The sequence below is a fragment of the Puntigrus tetrazona genome, chromosome 1 (genome assembly GCF_018831695.1).
Source record: "Puntigrus tetrazona isolate hp1 chromosome 1, ASM1883169v1, whole genome shotgun sequence".
In the NCBI taxonomy this organism is placed as follows: domain Eukaryota; kingdom Metazoa; phylum Chordata; class Actinopteri; order Cypriniformes; family Cyprinidae; genus Puntigrus; species Puntigrus tetrazona.
The window spans coordinates 22,956,940-22,980,417 of NC_056699.1; the positions used below are offsets into that span (position 1 = coordinate 22,956,940).

At 37.9% G+C, this 23,478-nt stretch overlaps 1 protein-coding gene and 1 long non-coding RNA gene across 2 annotated transcripts in view; one reads left to right on the plus strand and one right to left on the minus strand.

Annotated features, from left to right (window-relative positions):
* Positions 1-23,478, plus strand: part of bcl9 (BCL9 transcription coactivator) — an 84,964-nt gene that overhangs the window by 21,071 nt on the left and 40,415 nt on the right. The gene's annotated exons all lie outside the window — the stretch shown is intronic.
* LOC122342025 lies at positions 16,740-21,695 on the minus strand. The gene is made up of 2 exons (XR_006250508.1): positions 21,630-21,695; positions 16,740-16,877 (listed from the first exon to the last, which is right to left on the minus strand). It is a non-coding gene; the product is annotated as an uncharacterized LOC122342025 (long non-coding RNA).

The following is a 23,478-nucleotide window of genomic DNA, read 5'->3' on the forward strand; positions in this document are numbered from 1 at the left end:
GGACTGTGTCTTGTAAGCCAGCAGACCTTCAGCTGCAATAAAACAGAATCTGACTCTAACTGCAGCGAGACAGCGAGACCTTTACAAACATATCAATTCCTGTGGCCGCGCGTGTACGAAACGCATGTAAATCAGGCCGGGGTGAATTAACATACTACTCATCAAATCCAGCGGCTGACTCTTATTAGCTGTGAATCTCGTTAACGGTTACTCTCTAATGGCGTGTGCACAATATGGCATATGCCGGTGCTGTTGTGCAGGTAGGAAACCTGGCTGATGTAACGGGCTGAAACACGCAGACAGACGGAATAAAACACAGCTCGAGCTTCAGCACGGAATCAGCTCCATTTACCTCGAACCACCTCGCTGGCGCTCTCTCGCTTCCTCTGTCCGTCTTAATCTCCGAGGCAGTGATGTGCTGTCTATTACAGACGTTCAGTGCCTGGTTAGTATTCTGAGAACAATATCAACATTCATATGGAGGTGCGTGTGTGTGTTTCTGAGAGAGAGATTTAAGAAAGTAGAAATGATGGTGAGAGAGAGAGAGAGAGAGAGACCCCGTCTACTCCGAAAGCAACGACGCTGCTACACTAGATGGCGATTTGCAGCGACAAAGCGTCTGGAAGTCGTTCAGTTGCAGTGAAGGTTGGCGATTTGAGGTGACACAAGCAAGAGCGACCGTTGGAGAGGCGGGCAGAGGTCAGCTTTATGCTAATGCGCAGCGACTATTCAAATCGCAGAGAGCTTTTCACAATATATGTTGTTTTAAAGCAGCTTTGTAATGAACGCTAGCTTATAAACCCCGACGAATAAACTGCCAAAGATGTATGAGCGGATATAGAAGAAATTTGAAGTCTTGAAGGCTGGCACGTATTTACATACGCTCATGTTAATCTGGACAGATGCGATCCGTCTACATAGTATTAATGATATAGGCTCGTTCGTTTAATTAAATATGATTCTAATGGTTTCTAATGAGTATGCAGACAGTGTAGCTCGTGAGCTTCGGGGCTGTTCATGCAGGACATTTTTTGCGTTTTAAAAAAACCTTGCAACAGAATGTAACAGTTAACGCAGGAGTCACATCTTCTTGTCTCACAATTCAGCGTACATGGTGCAAGACGCTGAAAAATCAGCTAAAGACTTTGTATCTGACTCTTTCATGAGGCAACTACTTAAAAAGCATCGTGAATGACACGACCGAAATAGCCATTATGAAACAATGATTTATTATAAGAGCATAAACACTGAAAATTCTGTTTTGCATCATACAAATAAATTACATTTTAAAATTTAAATAGTAAACAGATTAGAACAGATTTAAACTGTAACAATATTTCACAATATTACTGATTACTAAGTTTTAAACCATAGTGAGCATTAGAGACTTTTTTCAAAACGTTAAAAAACCTAAACTTTTGAATGGTTTTCTTGTTTTTTTTGTTGATTAATAAAATGCAGAGTAAAAAAAGTTTGATATGTAAAAGAAAATTAATACTCGTGCCTCCTGACGATATATTATGGTCTTATGAAGTGAAACGATTGGTCTGTGCATGAAATTATTTATCAAATGTAGCCTCACCCAGGAGAATAAACTGCACTTCCATTATGTACTCTACGCTCAACTGTGCTATTTTAAGACACTGTAAATATGAACTAAATGTGATTTTTTTGCATATATTTTTATTAAACATTTTTTGTTACCACTTGTAGTATACTCGCGCCCTTCTTTCATACACTAGTACATTCAAGTGTGTTTCATATTCATGCTTTCTTAAAAGAACACGCCACTTTTTTAATATATGCTAATTTTCCAACTCCTCTAGAGTTAAAAAGATGAGTTTTGCCATTTTTTTTTATCCATTTAGCTAATCTCCGGCCCGGCAACAGCACTTTTAGCATAGCTTAGCATAGATAATTGAATCTGATTAGACCATTAGCATCTCGCTCAACAATGACCAAAGGGTATCAATATTTTTCCTAATAAAAACTTGACTCTTCTATAGTTACGTCATGTACTAAGACCGATGGAAAGTGAAAAGTTGCAATTCTCTAGGCTGATATAACTAGGAACTTTATTAGAAAATCGCAACTTTTACGTGCATTTTACGTCAGTCTTAGTACGCAATGTAACTACAGAAGAGTCAAGTTATGCTAAGCTATGCTAAAAGTGCTATTGCCAGACCTGGAGACCAGCTGAATAGATTCGAAAACAGTAAAACCCAACTGTTCAACTCTAGAGTAGTTGGGAAATGAGCAAATATTCAAAAAAGTGGCGTATTCCTTTAAAATAGCGCAGTTGTGTACATTATCGTAAGAATAATGATGATTTCGGTTCAGATTACTATTAAATTATATTTTAAATAGCGATACAATTAAAATGGTGGTGTAGTAATTTAACCAAAACATTATTAAATAATAATTTAAAATCGTGTTAGCAGTTTCGGCCGTTGCGCTTCATATTGTGATCATAGCATGAGTATTTTAGCTAGCGTTGTTAGCGATGTGCACATACTCTTATATAGTATAGACGCAGTGAGGGAGGTGGCGATATTATTCAGCATATCAATTCCCCTCCATCCATTCAGAGAAAAAAAGATCCCTCTCTCGCCATCGATGCTTATCCTGCTAAATGAGCTCAAGAAAGAGCAAGAAAAACTGTTATCGCTCTCACACACACACGCGTTCTTACTCTCCTCTATTCTAATAACCCCATTTTGAAAAACAGGAGGAGGAATTTATCCATCCCTCTGCGCGTTGGCTAATGTGTTAAGGGTGTTGCTGGGTATTCATTTTGATTACACCAAAACCTCCATCACTGGTGTTCCATATTTCTAGCCAGGTATGTTTTAATGTAATAATCACATGCCTGAACAATACAATCGGTGTGCGTTTTTCGCTTTGTCTCTGCAATCATTAGTTCTGATTAAACCCCGAAAACCCAAACCAAATGCACATTTGTATTGAGCCGATGGTGTTTATCGGCTTTGTGTGTCAGAAATTGTAATGCCAGTGTGGTTTAATGCTTCATCCAAACACAAACACCTCCCCAGGAGAGAATCGATAGTGTTTGAGCGCCGGGTGTGATTGTGTATTTATGAGTGCGTTTATAGGTGTGTGTGTGTGTGTGTGTGTGCATGCTCAGTGACACCGTGTTTGTTTTAAGCATGTTTTTGCACGTTTGTGTACGTGTTTGTGTTTGTGTGTGCGTGCGTGTGTGTTTATGGAGCTGCTGTGCATGAATATAAATGGTGAGTGAGCCAGGAAGAATCTGAAGGAGGGGATGTGAGAACCTGTCTGCTGTTGTTCCCATAGCAACCCAGCCAGAGCACGGCCAGGAGAGAGAGAGAGAGATTAACAGAAAGAAAATGATTTCTCAAGCACACTATCTGCCTAACTTACACTGTTATATGAATTTTTATTAACAACCTGAAACGTTTAATGTGATTCTAAGAGGCTCCGGTTTATATATATATATATATATATATATATATATATATATATATATATATATATATATATATTTTTTTTTTTTTTTTTTTTTTTTTTTTTTTTTTTTAAACAGTGAGCAGGGTAGAGTTATTTATTATAGTACAGACTTTTGGTGCACAAATTTTGACATGTTCAAAACTGAAGCGAATGTATTGCAAGCTGTTGTTGTTTTGGTCTGAAACAACGCTGTCTGTGACGTTTAATGAATGAAGTTAGGCAAATAAACAGCCCGAACAAATGAAAAATGGAAAAGTCCTGAATATTTTCATTCAATATACCTCGTGAAATATATAGACAATGCCTGGTTAAACTGGATCGTGGGTGGGTGATTAAGAAAATGGTATGCGCAAATGTAGCCCTAATTTAGTGAGTTTTCAATGAATTGATTTCTGGTAATGCTTTATTTTTTGATGGAAACTGTATTATTATTTAAAAAAAACACTCTGTATATGAGTTCATTTGCAAAAACAGATTTGTACGTTTTTTAACAATATTTAAAAACCCGTTTTTTCATTTTGAATTCCAATTAATCTCAGTCCAAGTGCAGCTGGCTTATTTTGATTAGGTAAAAAATAAAAAAATGTATATATATATATATATATATATATATATATATATATATATATATATATATATATATATATATATATATACACACACACACACACACACACACACACACTTTTTTTAAGTTACGGTAAACTAATTTCCAGAGAAGCCGTATTTATTCTGTACACACATCATTACAGGCAGCAAAGGATGAGCATTTTGAAAATGAAGCCTATAGTGACATCGAATGCACTGTGTTTCAGTCGAAGGCCGTATTTACAGAACACCTCTAATCATGAAGCGACGGTGACTCGACTCAGACCACTGAATCATTTGTCCAGTTTTACAGGGTCATTGGTTCTGCGTAGCTCCCACTGCGGGGATTGTGGCCCATGCCGTGTACACACATGGTGACGCCATCTGATTTGATGACAGACTCGCGTGATCACTGCTCGCATCTGCTGCTGATTTACCACAGAGGTGTGTTGGTGCTGTCAGAGCACACACACACACACACACACACACACTGCAGGTAGAGTGAGAGATTGTGTGTGGGGGTTTTCAGGGGATGATGAAGGATTACAGCCACACACACACACACACTGTCCCTCCAGCTGTGCATCACACACACACACACACACGAAAGCTCCTAAAAAGACACGTCACTGGAAGCATTTCAGGTTGCTTCAAGAAAAGCTGCTTAGTATAAACAGAATAAAATCGGAGGCAAAACTGAATCTCAAATATTGTGCCTTTTTGTTAGTGTGCCGATGACAGACAGCTTTCATCTTTCCATCAGTCTCACTTCATCGCTGTCAAAGGCTCAAATGGCTTTTTGAACACTGATCACTGTTTATGAATCCCAATTGATTTAAATCATTATTATTTCATGTGGAATTATCACAAGACCAGTATTTTAATCTGCGTATCTGTCATTGCTATTAATTGTTGGAAGTAATACAGGATGCTGTAAATATGAGTGTAAGTAAGTATGTATTTTAAAATTTAATTAATTTGCATATAAAATGTAAGTCTGGTTGCATTTTATATACGAATTCCAAACATATTTAATATGTTACGTTATAAATGTATTATTTATATGTAAATAACTGCAGTAAAACCGGTTTATTGTGTAATTGTGAATTATATATACACATTTAATATTTGTAATGTAATAAATTATATAGTGTGTGTGTATGTATATATATATATATATATATATATATATATATATATATATATATATATATATATAAAGTGTATATATTGTTCATATAATTTATATCATACATAAATATATTTAAAATATAAACATTTTACACGTATATATTTACAAAAAATATGTGTGTGTGTACATATATTACATTTACTTTACATTACATTTATGTATATAAAGTCCCTCCTTTAATGTAAGTCTGTTGTGTTTTTTTTTTTAATCAGCAGTTAATTCATGGTCATAATACACCTCTCCTCAACAAACTGCTTAATTTGATATATAATACTTTGGGTCAGGGCTTTGTGCAAATACATAACAGTAAGTGGTTCATAACAATGCATATGAACTGACATACAGCCATAATATTTATGTTTTGAAACAAGGCAGTGTAGGTACAGTATCGGGAGGATCATAGGTGATCTGTGTGTGTGTGAGAGGGATTGAGGGGAGGTGTCATATCACATACCACACAAACGCGCTTTCCCGCTCCTTCTAACACACACACACACACACACACACACACACACACACACACACATATACTTTGGCAACCAGTCAGGCGAGTTTACCGAGAGACTGTCCAGCAGCTTCTACCAGTGTGAGAAGGCAAAATCATTTCCAGTCCGTCTCTGCTGCTAGACTCGCTGAAGCGCCGTGTCTGTGTTACAGCCTCAAGCTACACACACACACACAGACACACACACACAGAGTATCATGTGCACACCTCCGCAAGACACTAACACACACACACAAAACAAACACCCACACACTTGAAAACGCACACAATTTATCAAACTCCCACATTACCCTCCTTCTGCACTCTCCATTCATCCTGCCAACTTGGCTGCTTTCCTCCCGCTCTCTCTCTCTCTCTCTCTCTCTCTCTCTCTCTCTTTCTCTCTCTCTCTCCTCTACCACTCCTTCCTTGTGCAACACCTTGTCAACAGTCTTCCTCTTTTGTGATCACTTACTCTCGCTGAGCACATCTGTACTTCATATGCTGAATGAGCTCTTATTCAGAAAGCGCATTCTGCTGATACGGCCTGTTTATTCTTTTTCACATGAGTGGAGAGATTGTTTGTAATATGGTTGTTAACAAGTGGGTTCTGTTTTACAGCCTCCTTCTCTCTTGCTTTATCTTCCTCTTCCTCTGTTTGTCTGTCTTGAGTGTGTCTTTCATATTCTTGTGCCCTGAAGTTGGGCGATTTGCACGAAAGCTGTCAAGAACGTGTCCGGATCACATTTTACACCCGCAATTCAACTTTAAAAGCAAGAAACTTTTGTTTGATCGAGGGGAAATGCAGAGTTTTATTTGAATTGCATTGCATCATTGTTTTCATGAGAGTTAAGCGCATTATTATGCAACGACAGAAAAATCTATAACGTAAAATGATTACATTTTAGATTAGATTTAATTATTTATACAGCATGTTAGCATTAGTTTTACTGCCCGCTTGTGAATAAATAAACTAAATACTGTATTACGGTGATGAGAATCACCAATAAGAATTATTGCTAAATTAGTTGATTCTAGGAATTACTAAATAAATAGAAGTGTTGTAAAATGTGATTAAACATTACAAATAAAATAAATAAAATACTGTATTTATGAGAAAATAAATAAATAAATAAATACATGTATTAGTAAAATGAAGTGGTGAATATGGTATTATAGTAATGAAAATATCCATTGACAATAATTGGAAATTACAAAAAACAAACAAAAACAATTAATACAATTGAGTGTTGTATATTTTAATGACCTTTTATGAATGAACCAAATAAAGTACTGAATCATACCAATGAGAAAAATCAGGCAATAATGGAAATAATATATATATATATATATATATATATATATATATATATATATATATATATATATATATATATATATATATAAAAATTCATGAGTAAAATGGAAAGCTGTATATATGCATTGTATTTTAATAATAAAAATAAATAAAATACTATATCGTAGTAATGATAATAATGGAAATAAATAAATAACTACTAAAATAAATTGCTGTATATTTTAATTACAGCTATTATTTTAATATTCATTAGATTAACATAACATGCATGACTGAACAGATCACAAGCATGAAAATACTGGAAGGAACTGTCCATTCAAATTTCACGTTGACTTACAACTTCATGAAAATATTACAATGCAAAAATAACCTTGGCTTCATTTTCTATTTGCACAACCTATTTTCTTTCTTTTGATTTTTGGGGTGACTCAAGACGTGTTTTGCGAATAGGCTTCGTGAGATTCACTCAGTTGCGTGATTCTAGAAATTAGAAAGCATAGTTGTGACCGCCAGTCATCCTACAGCGCTGAGAGAAAGCCAAAAACCGGAGAGCGAGCGAGTCACAGACAGACAGAGAGAGCAGCTGCAGACAGGGGGCCAGTATCAGGCTTCAGACCACTGGGCCTCAACATTCACACATATGTTCTTCCCATACAAATACATGCTTGAGTAAACTGTGCAACACACATAAACACTGGTCCTCCTGACGCCTCCCTCATACTGTCTCTCTCCATATCCATTACTCACCCCAGTCTCTGAAACTCCCCTCATCTCTCCTGATTTCTCCTCATTCACGGCTCTCCCTCTTCTCCCTTCCCCCATTTGCCCAGTGCTAATAGTGACAGGCCGATATATAGCCTGAACTGCAGCAAAGATATACAATTTAACTGTCTACTTCACATATATAGACCTAAATCTCTTATTTCACACTAGTCAAAAATCTGATTTCCTATCAAAATGGACGCCTTTGGCTGTTTTATGACAAACTACTATATTGATTTTCGATCATTATAATGGTTCGGCTTCAGTAAATTTAATGAGTTACTCCTTGAGCCCAAACTTTTGTGTCTGTGGAGAGAAGCGTGTTTGATAGAGCTGGTGTACAGAAGCTAAACGCTTAAAATTTAGCGTGGCAAGAAATTCGGAGGGTTTCTCATCTCGCTGGGCGGCTTAATTGATTTCAGGTGTGAGGAAAAACATACGCAAACGTGGTGGCTGGGTTGTGGGTGACCAAGAGGGAAAACCCTGGGCCTGTGTTTTCTCTCACAGGAATTGTATCACAACTAGCTTCGAAACTTACCCAAAGACCTAAATAGAGCTAAGATAAGATTCTCAAATCTGTAATGTTTTTAGGTTAACGCCACAGTCTTCCAATGCAAAAAAAAGTGTTTCTAAGTTAAATAAATCCTTGCTATTTAGACTAAAACAGAGGCAAGTGTTCAGATGGAGTACTTGCGGCTGGAGTATTGCTTACTTATTTCCTTGCTGAGTGCTTTCTGCTGGTCTGAGATCTTCCTCAGAACAGAGGCTGTATTGTCAGGACCTGTGACTCTTAAGAGAACGAGAGGACAGGAATGAACGGATAGAGAGTGAGTGAGTGTCCTGTTTTTTTTCTCTCCTGCCAGCATCCATCTCTTGAGCGAGATAAATGAGGTCCAGACACTTAGGAATTCAAGGAATCTTATCTGGTGCCAAAATAATTAAGGGAATTTTTATTTGTGGTTTTAGAATGTTAAAATGGAGACTGTTTCATATTTCTATTCACGTTTCCAAGCCTGTTCTACAGTAGCCACGACATGCTAAGAAAAAAAATAACAAGCGATGATAGTTGTTACTTGTTTTAATAAATTCGCCTCATTATTCGATTTCTAAAATGTGCAAATGTGTAACTTTTTAACAATTCTCAAAAATCACGTTTTTTTCATTGCGCATTACTGTTAATCTCAAGCTATAATTGGGTTCTTTTGATTAGGTTACTACAAAACACAATAAAACAAAAAATATCTGATTATATATATATATATATATATATATATATATATATATATATATATATATATATATATATATATATATATATATTATATATTTTCCACAAGAGAACATATGCACACATTTATACCCTCAAATTCACACACGATTAGTGAAAAAGGCATGTTCTGTGAATTGCGAGCTATTCGGCAGCCAACGCGGACGCTGAAAGTGTTGCGGTCATATTTCAGTACAGACTCTAACGGTGACAGCGCATTGATTCTCTAACTAACGAATGATGGATTGCAGTTACATGCAGGTCAACTGGTTCCTTATTAAAGCTCATGAGCTGTTGTTGTTATTGAAAGTAGTTGCTTAGTCACTGTTCAGTAGTGTTTTGAGCGCAAAGTGGCCATGAATTTTGTTTAAAGTTACAGTCTTCACAGTTCTGCAAATTTTAAGATGCATGGAAATGGCAAGACAAATGGCAGGAAATTTAATTAATCTTTGCATATATTTGTCCTCTTTACCTCAGGTCAGCAACCCATTTTGCTGTTTAATGAGAGTAAATGGCTTGCTTGATTAATGTGTAATGGGATGGTGCTAATGCTAGTTAGGGAGGTAAACGATCATCTGTATATGTTCTATATAAGCAGTTGCCGCTTAATGTTGCCTTCAAGTCATGCCATAATGATCATATTTACAACATAAACCCACTTTAACGGCCCTACAAAAATGAAATTACCAATGTGAGATTATCCCGAATTTCCAAATTGGTGGAATGCGAATTAGCAAAAGCTAATTGGTATTGATCATAAGGGGCGATTGTTAATCGTACAGTTTAGCTTAAACACGTTTTAGCAATTAAGCTAGCCAAAAAAAAAAAAAGTACTCCTTAATCTAGTTTATTAAGTGACCAGGATGTGCAACCAAACTGCATATCCCATGATTCTCTGTGTCTACACAATTATTAAATGCATCTGAATTTTTTTCTCTTTACTTACATTTCATTAGTGCTAAAGAAAAAATAAATAAATAATTGAAAATATAAACGAGAGAAACAAATATCACATTTACGAAATTTGCTCTTTGTTTTTATGCATTAAAAAATATTCCCTTTGTTGTGAGGAAATGGACAAACATGAATATCATATTGACTTTCCATTCTGTCAAAACTCACTTGACGTCATAATTACAATTCTGTCAAACAGGAACTTCCCAGGAGGGTGTGAAGGGAGCATAAAGTAAAAGTGTTTAGTGACATTTTCAAAATGGCTTCCTTCTGGTGAGCCATTACGGCTCTGATTGACAGTGCTGTGTGCTGGTGGCTCGACTTATCATTCAGCACGGTGGGGGGAAAATGCAACTGCTGCTGTCACTGAGCCAGACAACGCAGAGCATAGCGAAACAGCCCTGAATGGATTGTAATGTCGCTCTTGAGCTTGATCGAGTGTTGGAGCGAATGCAAATGCTTTTGTTTTGGACAGGTGGTCTTATTATGCGCACGTGTGTAAGAGAGCGCAAAGAAAAAGATATAAAATCTGTTTAATCAGTCGTAAGTGGGTATATATCAAAACCCTTCATTGCCATTGAGACAATTTGGTTAGTTAGCGTAAGGCTCATATTGTCTACTGAAGAGCCAAAGGCTTTCGTAAAAACAAAAACGCTGTTTGTTAGCCTTGGTGTGTGTCGTATTTTACATAAAAATGAAATTTAAACCTATTAAGAGCTGGTATTCAATTTACATGTATGCAGAAGTATTGTTGTAGGATTGGATTAGAGCTTTGCTTGGAGCTGGAATCACAGTTCACAACTCGAATCCTTATTACCGCTCCAGCAGGGGAGTACGATGACAGAAATAGTGCACTGAGGAGACATTTCAGTATCTCAGAATGGAATCGTCCACCACACACACACACACACACACACGCACACACACATAGAGGACATGAATAAGAGTATGAGGCAAACAGCGTTTAGGGCGAAAGTGGCAGTGCCTGCAGAAAGACAGAGGAAGAGTGAGATAGTATGTAAGAGAAAGAATAAGGGCTAGCATGGGACACAGGGGAAGGTGGTCATGGATAATAAAGAGAGACCTTTCTGTTTGAAACCCAGAGAACTCAACTCACCTCTGCTTTTCCCGCCTCTCTGCTCTTTTTCGTTCACCTCTCCTCATCTCCTTGCCTTTCTCCCCTCCCCCATCCGCTGATATTTCTGTTACCATACCAACACAATTTTCGCTTCAGGACCTGCTGGACTCTGCTGGACACTCATCATGCATTCCAGTAAATACAGTGCTAGAAATCTAGTAAACACAATTCCCACAAAACATGCCGTTTTTAAGCCTCTTGTGATTTCACAACACAAAATCAAATTAAATGATTTCTTGGTGTGTACGGGCCGCGTTGCGACAACATACCTTCCGATGATCATTCATGTTTATTTCATTCATACCTAGTGAAGTTGAAGAGGTGCTCGGTTCACAAGCTGCTTGCACTGAGATGCTACAGTGATATATTATGACACATTAAAGTGTCACAAAACTATTTTTATTGTTGAATACAAATTTTAAAGGCAAATTTCAAATTTCAAATATCCAAATATTTCTGGAATTTGGGTTGCAGATCACTATAATTTAAAGCTGCAGTCTGTAAATTTTGGGTCTCTAGTGATTAAAAAACAACACTGTGTGCGTCTTGTGGAAGAACATTGTAGCTGGAACTACTTCTCTCTGTTTATGTCTATGGCGAATCATACAGGTACTGGACTACTTTGCAGTGGTACCTACCCGAACCCATGTAAATAGTCCAACTAGAAACACTTGTAATAGGTGTACAGTAATGATTCAGGACAAGCCATGCAACACGGTTTGAACACAAAATATTTATCCTAGAAATGTAGACTAACTACAAGAAACTTCTAATTGTACTGTACACTACAAAATGTAACGCTACTGTACAATGTGGTATGTAAAATGGTGTTATAATGTTAAAGTGTGTTTTGGGTATTGTAAAATGTGTGTGTATTTTAAGTATTCCTGATGAATTATGTGCAGCTGAAGACAAAACCATCTTGAGAGACTGGTTTATGGCACATACACATACACACACACACACACACACACACACAGCGGGTCTGCCCCTAGAAAAGAGTTAGTGAGCTGAACACACAATCAGGCTGTAGACTGGGTGAACAGCAGGGAGTATGAGGACAGAGGGAAGGGAAAAGTCTACCGCTGCTTCCCTGAGAAGGACACTTCACTGGAATTAGCTTCAGCTCAGATGGGAAAACCAGACTGAAAACAGTGGGGACAATACTGCTACAGGCGCTTTTTCTTGTCTTTCACAACACGCTTATGTGTGTGTGTGTGTGTGTGTGTGTGTATTGCTCCGTTCCAACACCTAGAAAGTTGCCTCCAAAATGAAAACAGAGCAGGCAAACCCTAATGCGCTGGGATAACAAGGCTTTGTGGGAAATGTTGATTTTAAACGCACTTATATTCAGCTTTATTCAATGTATTGATGAAAATAGTCATTTTCCAGCGTTTTTTTAAATGCCGATTAGCTTAGCATCATGCTAACGTCAAACACTACTGAAATCAATACTTTGCTAAAGATCAAATGCAGGCGATAGATTGCTGGGTTTTGGTACTGAGCCTGTGTGTGTGTTTTTTTTTCCTGTTTACAGTTGTTGCAGCCATCTTTATTACACACATTCACTCTAAATCACACAGCTCTAGCTGACGGCACAGATCATTGCTGTTTTACCAGTTGTTTGTCTCCTCCCCATCTACTTCTCTGTCTCACACACTTCTCACTAAGGGAGAGAAGGAGAAAGTGGCAAGACAAAGAAAGGCCAAGAGAGAAGGATAGAAAAAAGGAGAAAGAGAGAGAGAGAGAGAGAGAGAGAGAGGGGGGAGTCAGACCCCCTCCTCGGCAGAACAGGAATGCAGGGAGTCTGGTGAAGGAATGTGGAATGGGTCTCAAGGGGAGGGGGTATAGTCTAGATGTAAACACTGTTTGTGTGTGTGTGTCTCTCTATGAGTGTAGCTGAGTGTGTGTGCACACAGTGTAATGGGTTTGAGCACATTATGAGGTTGTGTTATATGTGTCCCTTATGCGTGTGTTGGTGTATTTTGAGAAAAGGGGGCTCTTTAGGTAGGCCAGCTGTAAGGAACTGCTCCTTGTCTCTGATGACAGCTTTGGGCCAATGAGGTGATTTTATCATGCATGGAAAAGTACCAGCCCCACTTAAACATTGCACTGATCCGAGACCAGCTTTCCAAACTCAATTCCGCGACCCTTCCGAGATATTCCAAACCTGTGCCCTTCCGTCTTGTGTTTGTTACGTTTATTGAATCTCATCCTATACCTAGATTTTTGTACTCATATACATACAATTCACTGTAGCGGAATTTTAGTTTTATTGTCTTATGTAAAACCTTTACCTTCCCCCCGGCCCCAAAATCTTTGTGTTTGCTCACTAAATTTTGTTCGCTCCCAAAACTTCTGCGCTTACTGAGAAACTTTGCATTTGCATGCAAAAGCACTGAAATGAAGTCACTCAAAACAAAAGCGCTCTATACGTTTCAGGCAAATTCTAATTACAGTTCACTGATTGTCAAAAGATTAGATTATCATTTAAAGGTGCAGTATGTAAGATTGGCAACTAGTGATTTAAATGGACACTGCAAAAACATTTCAGAGTAGAATTAATCTTACTAAATATCTACAAACATATGTTATTTTTGGGTTTTAGAAAAATCAAAGGTATTTTTGTAGTGTTCCTTGCACAGAACTATGAATGACTCATAAACTAGTACATTTTCATGGTTACCACATAATCAACTCTGTATGTATGGCTTTTCTGATGTAGTAAAATTGCTCGGTAGCTCACCTGGTACAGCACTGCAATTGCAATGCAGAGTGCTCGTAGAAGCACGTTAATATGGCTTGGTTGCTTCAGCGAATGTGTTTTCTGTTAACATTGCCGGTTAGGTGTAGTGTAGTCGTATGTTATTTTCAAATGCAATAGAGAATTCACCTTTTAGTGCTACTCACTCCACATTTCATTTCTGAACTACCACAATATGTAAAGCAACAAACAGAATGAAATATTGCCAGATTATTTTAAATGTTCATCCATTTCGGATGCTTTTAACACCACTCGCTGGGTATTGTGCTTTGAAAGTGAAGCAAAATGTGCAGGAAGCAACATAATATCATTTCGAGGAAATATCACCACAGACATGTTTTTTCCAATGAGCTTGGGTTGGTATTTAGATATTGATGCAAAGTTTAATGTTAACATGACATTTCAAACCTTTTACGGTTTGTCCGGATTTTAAACAGGCAATCCATTTAGTCACTCAGCTTTGTAGCACATACATTCTCGTTTAAAGTGACTTTCAGTTACACTAATTGCCAGGACAGACCCTCTGGAACAACCTGGGGCGGAACATGAGGAAGTGTCGCGCTCCAGGGAAGAGCGGTGACAGAATAGGGCTGAAATCATAGCACTTCTCAGTTCCTGGGTCAACACTGCTTGAGTTTGAGCCCACAACTTCTGTGTTCACAGCTCGGATCATTACCCATCACAATCTGGAATTTAAACATTTAATTTAGGCTCTTTTTGAAAAAGTAATATTAAAGGATTGTGTTCCACAGAGGGAAGAAAGTGATGTTGGATTGGTAAAAATGAAGACAGGATATTACTTTTCTGGATGAGCTAATTCCTTAATATTAATGATGCACCAGTCAAATTTAGGATGCATCTTGATAGAAAACCCTGTCTATGAATAAAGGGGAAATAAAGTCAATTAATCAATTAACTTGACATAGTGTTGCATACAGCCTTTAAATTCTAACCCACTAATGTAATGCTGGTGGTCTACGCTGTTCATCTGCTGGTCTAGGGAGGTATAGCGCCTCAGGCAAGGTTGAGTCAAGGTGCTGTGCTTAATTCAAACGGGGAGAGAAAAACTATATGTGGAGGTTAGGGTGAAAGATTGAACTGTATACTATTACTGCTTTACTAGGACTAATGATTTTAATAAATAATGATACTCATTTGTGGTTTGGGTCTTGTTTGGTGCTAAGAGGGCATTTGTGCCAACACTAAGTAGTTGAAAAGGGGGCTCTGCATGTGTAAAAGAGAGAGAGTGCCTTGCCTTTCTTGTAAGAGAGAGAGTGTGTGTGTGTGTGTGATATTTTTAGCTTGTTCCCTCCATGAGAGGGTGTGCTTCTGGAACACTATGCTTGTGTGTTTCGGAAACGAGCTCCAGTGCTACCAGCAAAAACTTCCACAGCTCACACATGTACACACACAGAGACACAAACTGTTCCCCTAAAAAGACTTCTGACCTTAATGATACATACAGATCAACAGGTTGAACACCGAAACCACATACAAATGACTTCCAAAATGTTATTTCATCTTTAGTTCTTTTTTTTTTATTTGACAGTTTGTTCTAACAACTGAATTGTGCCTTTTGGGACAACAACTGTTGCTTTTAAATGTGCTTTATTAATACATTTCCACTCGTCTGCTGGACCTCTGTTGCTAGATAATACCAAATTTGCTCTTTTGTTCAGACTAAAAACTAAGTGTTCCTTGTCTTATTTTGCAACATTCAATAACAACGTTTCCTTATTATACGATTATTTCTAATAAATATTAGATCTTTAATAGAAAATTATTAAATAATTTCTCACTGGATAAACTTACAATCATCTGCAGTACATATATTATTGGGAGGTACAGAGTGCAAAGTAATATTTATTTAAATTTTAAGTAGTTTTCTAAACTGTTAAAATTGCAAGTTATTATGAATTCATCTAAAAATCATCTCAATATTCCATTCATCACTTTTCAATCAAACGATGAATCAGTTAATTCCAGATCCATGCCCACCCTGATGTATTCCCCACTGAATGTTCAGATACGAAAAACTTTACAGACTTTAAATGTCTCATGGATGCCATTTCAGGTGGTCAGAATGAGAGGACAACCTCGATCAGCGCTCATGGAACAGCATGTTGTATCCACACCAACCTTGTAGATATTAACCTTCAACCTCATTTTCCTTCCTCGTTTAGGATAGTTAATTACAAGGGCCTGGCCAAGCTCTCCCCATTGTGTGTGTGAAGAGCATAGTAGACAGTGGACTCATTTGTAAGCACTAAACGAACACTAATTCACGGCCATGTCAGTGTGGCCCTTAAACGGCCAAAGACTGAGGTAATAACACTTCTGTTTACATCCGTGGAGGTCTACACTGGTGACCCTAACTGATTCTGTGAACTTTTATTCGCTTGCCCGTCTCCCTGGCTACAGATGCCCCGCCCCCACGGGGAGCTCCAGCCACACAGATGGCTCCCTGATGGTCTGTTTACATCTTATTTGCATACAGAGATCTCCACGTCTTGTCTCTGTCACAACAGACGAGTGCGTCCGAGCTTCAAGTGCCAGCGATAACTGCAGGGGTGCTACTCCCCATCTCAAACGCACAAGACGTACAGCTCACAGATTGACAAAAATGTGTCCTTCTCATTTTTTGTCTGGTTATTGCTTTTAACATAAATTGATGAAGAAGTATTCGAAAATACGTATGGAAAAAGATGGGTGTTTTTGGTGTAAACCAGGATGTGCTTAACGAGTTTCAGTATGGTTGTGCATGGTGAAAAATGTTCGTCGGAAGGTATTGATTTTTTAATTACTTATCTTGCCTCAAAATAGCAGCAGAATGGCGCTCAGTCTATAACAGCTGGCTGCAGACCCGGGAGAGAATAAACCTCATTGATATTCAAACCGCTCTTTATCAAGGGGACAGAGACCTGCAAGAGAGAGAGGGATGGGCGGAAGAGAAAGGAAAAGAGAAAGTCATATTCACTATCTGCATTCGTGGAGTGTTTTTTAGAGCATAGATTAAAAAACATAATAATTGTATTTTCCCTAGTGTCAAGTGATAATATTAGATATAGCTTATTGCACCAAAAATATTCATTTTCTAATCGTACATGACAGTTTTCCTAATTGAATACACTGTTGCTGTACCTTTATGACTTTACACACATTTACCATATTTTTAATAAATCATTTTAATAAGAATCTGTGATCTGAAATGTTACTTATACAAAGTTTGTACAGGATTCGCTCCACCAACCAACAGAAAGCTGCTTTGTTTGAAAACGAGTACTTGCTATTACACTACTTGCACAAAATAGTGGGAGGGGCTAAATGGGCAGCGCTGTAGAAGCAGGCATTGATCTTCTTTTGCGGAGGCGGAGTTCAGCCACATATTCCTCAAGCATTTTGGCGCTTTAAGTTCAATATAAGGCCCTGTTTACACCTGGTATTGGCGTGCATTTCATAGAACCGATCACATATGGACAAAGTGCCGACTTTTAACCACGTTAACATCACGTCACTGCTGTATACTTGTAAAATGAGATGATGGAAAAAGACGAAGAGAGGAGCCGCTGTTGTTTTCGCAGTGTTAGCTGCAAGACCTCAATGAACGATGTAGATTTGCGCTGCTACTTTGAAATACACTTTCTAGTTCAGCTCGGCAAAGTAAGAACCCTGTTTGGCAAGCAACAGGTCCCACAATGATTACATGTTTGGTCAGTAGGTGGAGAGAAGGCGGTCTTCAGCAGCTACTCACATGCACATCTACGTTACAACACAGCAAACAGATCGAATGCGTTTTCTACCACTTCTGGATGTACTTGGCGCTGTCTACTTTTGATCGAATTGATGAGAACACATGTTAATACGCATGTTTTTTTTAGCACTTTAATGTATTTATTAAATGCAATATCGCACTTGCAATCCTGGAAGGAATTATTTGTGATTTGTTTACTTTCCTTCTTTTCTATTTCAAAAGATTTTATGAAACAAATTATGACTGCTTTTAAATACAGTAATACATACACAGTTTACGAGTTTAAGTATGTGCTTATTTGCCTTTCTGTGCTTGAATAAGCTTTTGAGTGTGCTATTTTTTTACATTCTGGATGTGCTGTGGGTTTAACAGTGTGTTTGTATGTATGTGTCCTGGCGGTCCTCCAAGCGGGTCGAGGGGCCCAGCAGAGAGCAGGCTGTTTCAGGGTGGCTGGGAGGAATATCTTTCTCTCCTCATACTGTACACCTTCATAAACCTTACAGGTTTCTTTTCTAACAGCGTTTCTCTGAGTGTGCACCGCTGTTCATTCCTCCCTCCACCGTCATCAGGCGCAATCTACTCCTCCCAGTTTGATTGGCAGGTGTTGGCTCGTAACTTCAAATGTTCCTCCTGCTCATTGTGAGGTAATGACTTCTGATTGTAGTGGATGGAAGCCAGCGTTTAAGCTAAATAATCTAGGCTAATGACTGCACTCTTCAATTATTTATCAGACTCAACACGCTTGCTCTGCACAGTATATATAGACATCCTGCTGGCTGGTTGGCTGGCTGGCCTGATGACCTAGTGACTGACTGGCAGCCGTGCTGACTGGCCTATTTGCCAGGATTTGCTGAGTCACGCTGCCCATGGGGTGGAGGGGCTCTCTAGAGCTGTTCCCAGATCTGCAGGGAGGCACTTATACTGATTCTAATGTGTATTGATGTACATTTGTGTTTCACAGAGTCAACGTTTTTCTGAGTATGCTTTAAAGACCCCAATATATGTTTCATCGAGTGGAGTTTTCTTTCCTCTGTTGATGTATTTAGGAGATTCTTTATGAGAATCAATCAATCTATGTATCTACCCATCTATCCATCATCAATTTTTTGTGAACGTATTAAATCAGTTCCTCTCAAATTCAAAGAAAGTCATAGTTTTTTATTAATAGTTTTAGTTTGAGCTAACAATAACAACAAAGTCTGGAAACCGCTATTTTACATTTTACCTCATCATGAGAACCTCTTTAAGAAACACCATTGTCCAAAACGCTTTAAAATTTCTGTCTTTAGGTTACAAGCTCAGACTGTTAACCACCAGGCACTCTAATGTGTGGTTACTATTTAATAAATCCAAGTGATTAGGAGCATGGAAATTAGATCCATGGAAACATCAAGGACACCTATTAAAAACACGAAAGCTCTTTAAACCGCTCTTATGTTTCTGACTGAGAGAAAAGATGTGGGCATAAATGTGTTGTTGAGTGAAGAAAACCAAAGTCTGTTTAGCAAACGCCACAATGGCCTCCTCAGCCACCCTGACAACCACAAACCGCTGCAGCTACATTACAGTAAACACCCTCTGTGACTCACATACACACTGAGAGACAATGGTTAACGTGAGAAGGAAGCAAACAGATACAGTCTGTGTAAATGTTTATCAGGTTTAGATGATTATTGGTGTGCACAGAACCTCACGAGTGCAGTGTGTTGAGGTATTTGTGTCTAGATGGCAGAAGACACCTGCGTCTGAAATGTGGCATAGGGGCTGGCGTGCAGAACTACAACCACATAATGACTGGATACCTGCCTGAACAGATGACATGTATAAACCCCCCTATCAACACAGCCTTGGTGGTCCAGTCCTCACCTTCTAGTGGGGGACAAGCACATCCATTTGTGTTAGACAGGTAGAAGATAACATCTCATGGCTTAGGCAAAGGCCAAGAGAGACTTGTGTGGGTGCTGGAATGCAACGGCTGTTTGGATCTTCACCAAAACTACTGAATTGCATTTTATCTACAAAGGTGTTCGAATGGCTATAGAAAGGAGAAAATATGAACTTGGATGAGATGGGCTGGATAGGCTGAGGGCGTTATTTGGGAAAGGGCCAAAGACTAATACATGTCCATTCCTGCATATAATAGCATTGACTTTTTTAGCAGAATAAAAAGTATTAGACAACTATATTAGAATAAAGACATATCTTCTGCAAAGAATGTATAATAGGAAATCTTGAAGAAAAAAAAAACTGATAAACATAAAATTATATGTTCAATATTGTGGCTGTATTGTGTATTAACCTGATCAGTATAAAACATAATTTAAACTAAAGAAGCATAATGTTTTATACTATTGTTGTCAGACATTCTCTCTCTCTCTCTCTCTCTCTATATATATATACACACACACGCACATATTTAAAGCGAACATCATATATTATGATGTAATACTGACATAAAGAAAATAAAGAAAATTATTAATTTATTAATAACAATGATACATTAAACTGATCAAACATAACACTAAAGATATCTATAATGTTAAAAAAAATATTTGCACAGAAGAAAAAAAATTCAGTTCCAAAGTTTCTTAAAACGAACAAAAGAAATCTCATTGACAATAGAAATAAATGCTTCTTGAGCACCAAAATAACAAATATTAGCATGACAATGAAGTAAGAGCTGTCCATTTTCTACCTAGATATTAACTGGAGATGTTGTTGCAGTTTGAATTTATTTGCCAGACTTAAACCTTTCTCCAATGAGCGCTGGCTGTTGCTAACCACTGCATCTTGGTAAAGTACAAAATACAGAGCACAAGGCATTTCTGTTTCATGCTGGTGTTGCTCCTGAGTCTTTTTGCGTATATCTAAAAATGTTTACCAGGGATAGAGAGAAATGTTTCCTATTACAGTGACAGAGCGCGTAACACAGAGATGAATGCGATAGAGGTTGAAGGGAGAAGGAGGGTAGAGTGGCAAGGAGGAAATAAACTTTAGAGAAACGCAGAGAGAGAGGGACAGACAAGGATGGATGGTGCAACTAAGCTATGCACGCTGCCAAAATTGTAGAAATAAATTAAAAAGGAGGAGTGGGGGCCCAGCAAAGGAAGTTTGTTTTGCTGTGACGTTTGTGCAGTCGAAAGATCTTCTGTCCTGTCGAGACGGATATGACTGCGGCCAAAAAAAATCTTTCCTTCAAACTTCAGCCAAAAGTTGAAGAGAGATCATAACTCTCTCACACTGGTAGCGCTGAAAAAAATATAACCACTGCACACTTGATCACGCAAGCATTTCGCTTCTTCCTTAATTAATATCCGATTTAAAAATAACTTGCTCAAGTTCAAGTAAATGTGTTATTTAATTTTGTAAACACCAATTACACAGAAATTCATTTTGATAACTCTCTTTTAATTCAGGGCTTTGATATGCTATTATCAAATAAATTACGGTGCTTGATTAAATTGTTTGGTATTAAGTGGCATGTTGATGACATGTTAATTGTTCTTTTCAAAACACATTTATGCGTTTTTATGCCGCTGAAGCAGTTGATATTTGACCCTGAGGGAAGCATGCAAAAGCAAAATGAGAGGGAAAATAAAGGGACAAATTTAAGTGGGCCAAAAAATAATAATGCTGTAAAATATGAATATTATTTGCATTTATATATTTTTTTAAATATCATATTAAAATATAATTATAAAATACGAAACATCAGGCTCGGATAAACCTTTAACGCTTTGTGCCATTTCCAAAAAATTTCTTTTTTTTTACTATTACTGATTATTTTATGTGTTCGGCTTTACAGGGTTAACATATGGCAGCTTTATCAAGGATGATCTGTATCCTGGTGATGAACCAGATCCTGTTTGTGCTCTTTAATTCAACCAGATGTCACATGGTGACGCTTGATGGTTAAACACACCTGTGTCATATGGCTCCAAGGGCGTATGTTCATCACGCATCTTCATCCTCGTCATCCTCATTATCTGAGCATCCAAAAACACAACAACAGTAATGTCTAAAACGGGCGCGTGAAAGGCATTTAGTTACACAAGTTGGATTTGACGGGTCACTGCCACGAAGGGCGCTATAACAGGACTTAGAGATTTTCTCTTTCAAGATGAGTCTCGCTAAATAAGTTGATTAAACTGCTAACGAGCCACCTGAATTAAAACACAGCCAGTTTAATGACAGAGATATCTGAAGTTAACTACTCAAATTACAATAATTCATCGGAGGCATGTGCACTGAACAAACTCAGAAAAAACTAAATGTGTTTTCTTGTAAAATGTACTTAATCTTTGCTTCATATACAACGTTTTTGAGCTGTGCATGTGCAAAGATTATTATAGTTGAACTAAATAGAAAGTGTTAACTGAAATAAAACAAAATAATCAAAAAGAAGCAAAACCACAAAACAAAATTACAATATTCGACATATTTTATTGATAAATGATATTGGTATCTCTAATAAGGTGTCATTAATTAACTTAAGTATTACATTTGTTACAGTACATTATTGCATTTATCTTTGCTATTGTTAGTTAATAAAAGCATAGTAAATCTATGCCATTTCATTCCATTAAATAATATTAAGAGATAAATCATTTGCTTTTAATAACAGTAACAGTAACTTTGATCAGTAAGCATTTTTCACTGTCGGCACAGGCAGACTAATGCTAACCATTAGAAACTTAATATTAATTAGGACTATAAGAGTTTATCGGTCTAAAATAGCATTGACTCCATGCCAGTGTTTCGTATTTCCCAGGAAAGCTCAGTTGAGCACAGTAAAGGATGTAAACAGTGTCATCTGTCCCTGTTCTCTCCTTCATAGAGCGGAGAGGAAAAAGCTTCATACTCGACTAAGACTCTGTCATGTTTTTTCTCTCTCCTGGAAGAGAGTTAATACATTTCCTTTCTATCAGCAGGGAAGCACTGTTTGTACGTATCACTGCTGGAGGAAAAGGCAACAGATCGTCGGTTTTCCTCTCCTTTGTTACCTGGGGGGACCCAGTTCGGGACTCAGCAGTGGGTAAAAAGCGAGAAAGCAATTGCTAACATCACGGGGAATTGAGTACACCCCAGGATGGAAAGAGAATCTTGTGCTGTTGTTTTTAGCTGCCCCCCCCCCTCCCCTGAAAAAACAGGGCGATGGAATCGCTTGGGCTTGTTGGTGGTAGTGAAGGTTCAGGATTAGATTGCCAGCAAATGCATTAAATCCCATGAGTCTCACCTCTCCTCTTCCTCAGCATTTAATATTCTGTAGTGTGAACAACAGATACTGTCACCTCCGAGCGCTTGCTCACTCACACACACACACACACACACTAGTTATTGTTTTGGTGTCGTCAAAATTAAGAGAAATGTATTTTAGTCCCCTCTCGCTCTCTATTTCAGGCTCGAATAAATAGCAATTTCTTGTTGTTTAAATAAGTAAATATATTTCTGCTCTTGCGCTCAGCTTATACTTATGAAATCTGTTTGTATTCTGCCGCTCTCTAGTTTTGCTTCTATATGAGGTTTTGTTGGCGAAGCGTCTCAGTGGAACGGGGTGATATGAGGATTAGTCGCCTCCAAATGACATTTAAACATGGGATCAGCAGAAACTTTTGGGAAAGATCGCTGGACCTGTGGTATATTCTTGTTTGACATGACGTGTGCCCTCAGAAATGACGAAGTTCTTAATGCAATATTTCTTGCGACCATGAAACCGGTCAAGAACATGTTATATTTCACCCGTACAATCACACACACATACACACAAACGT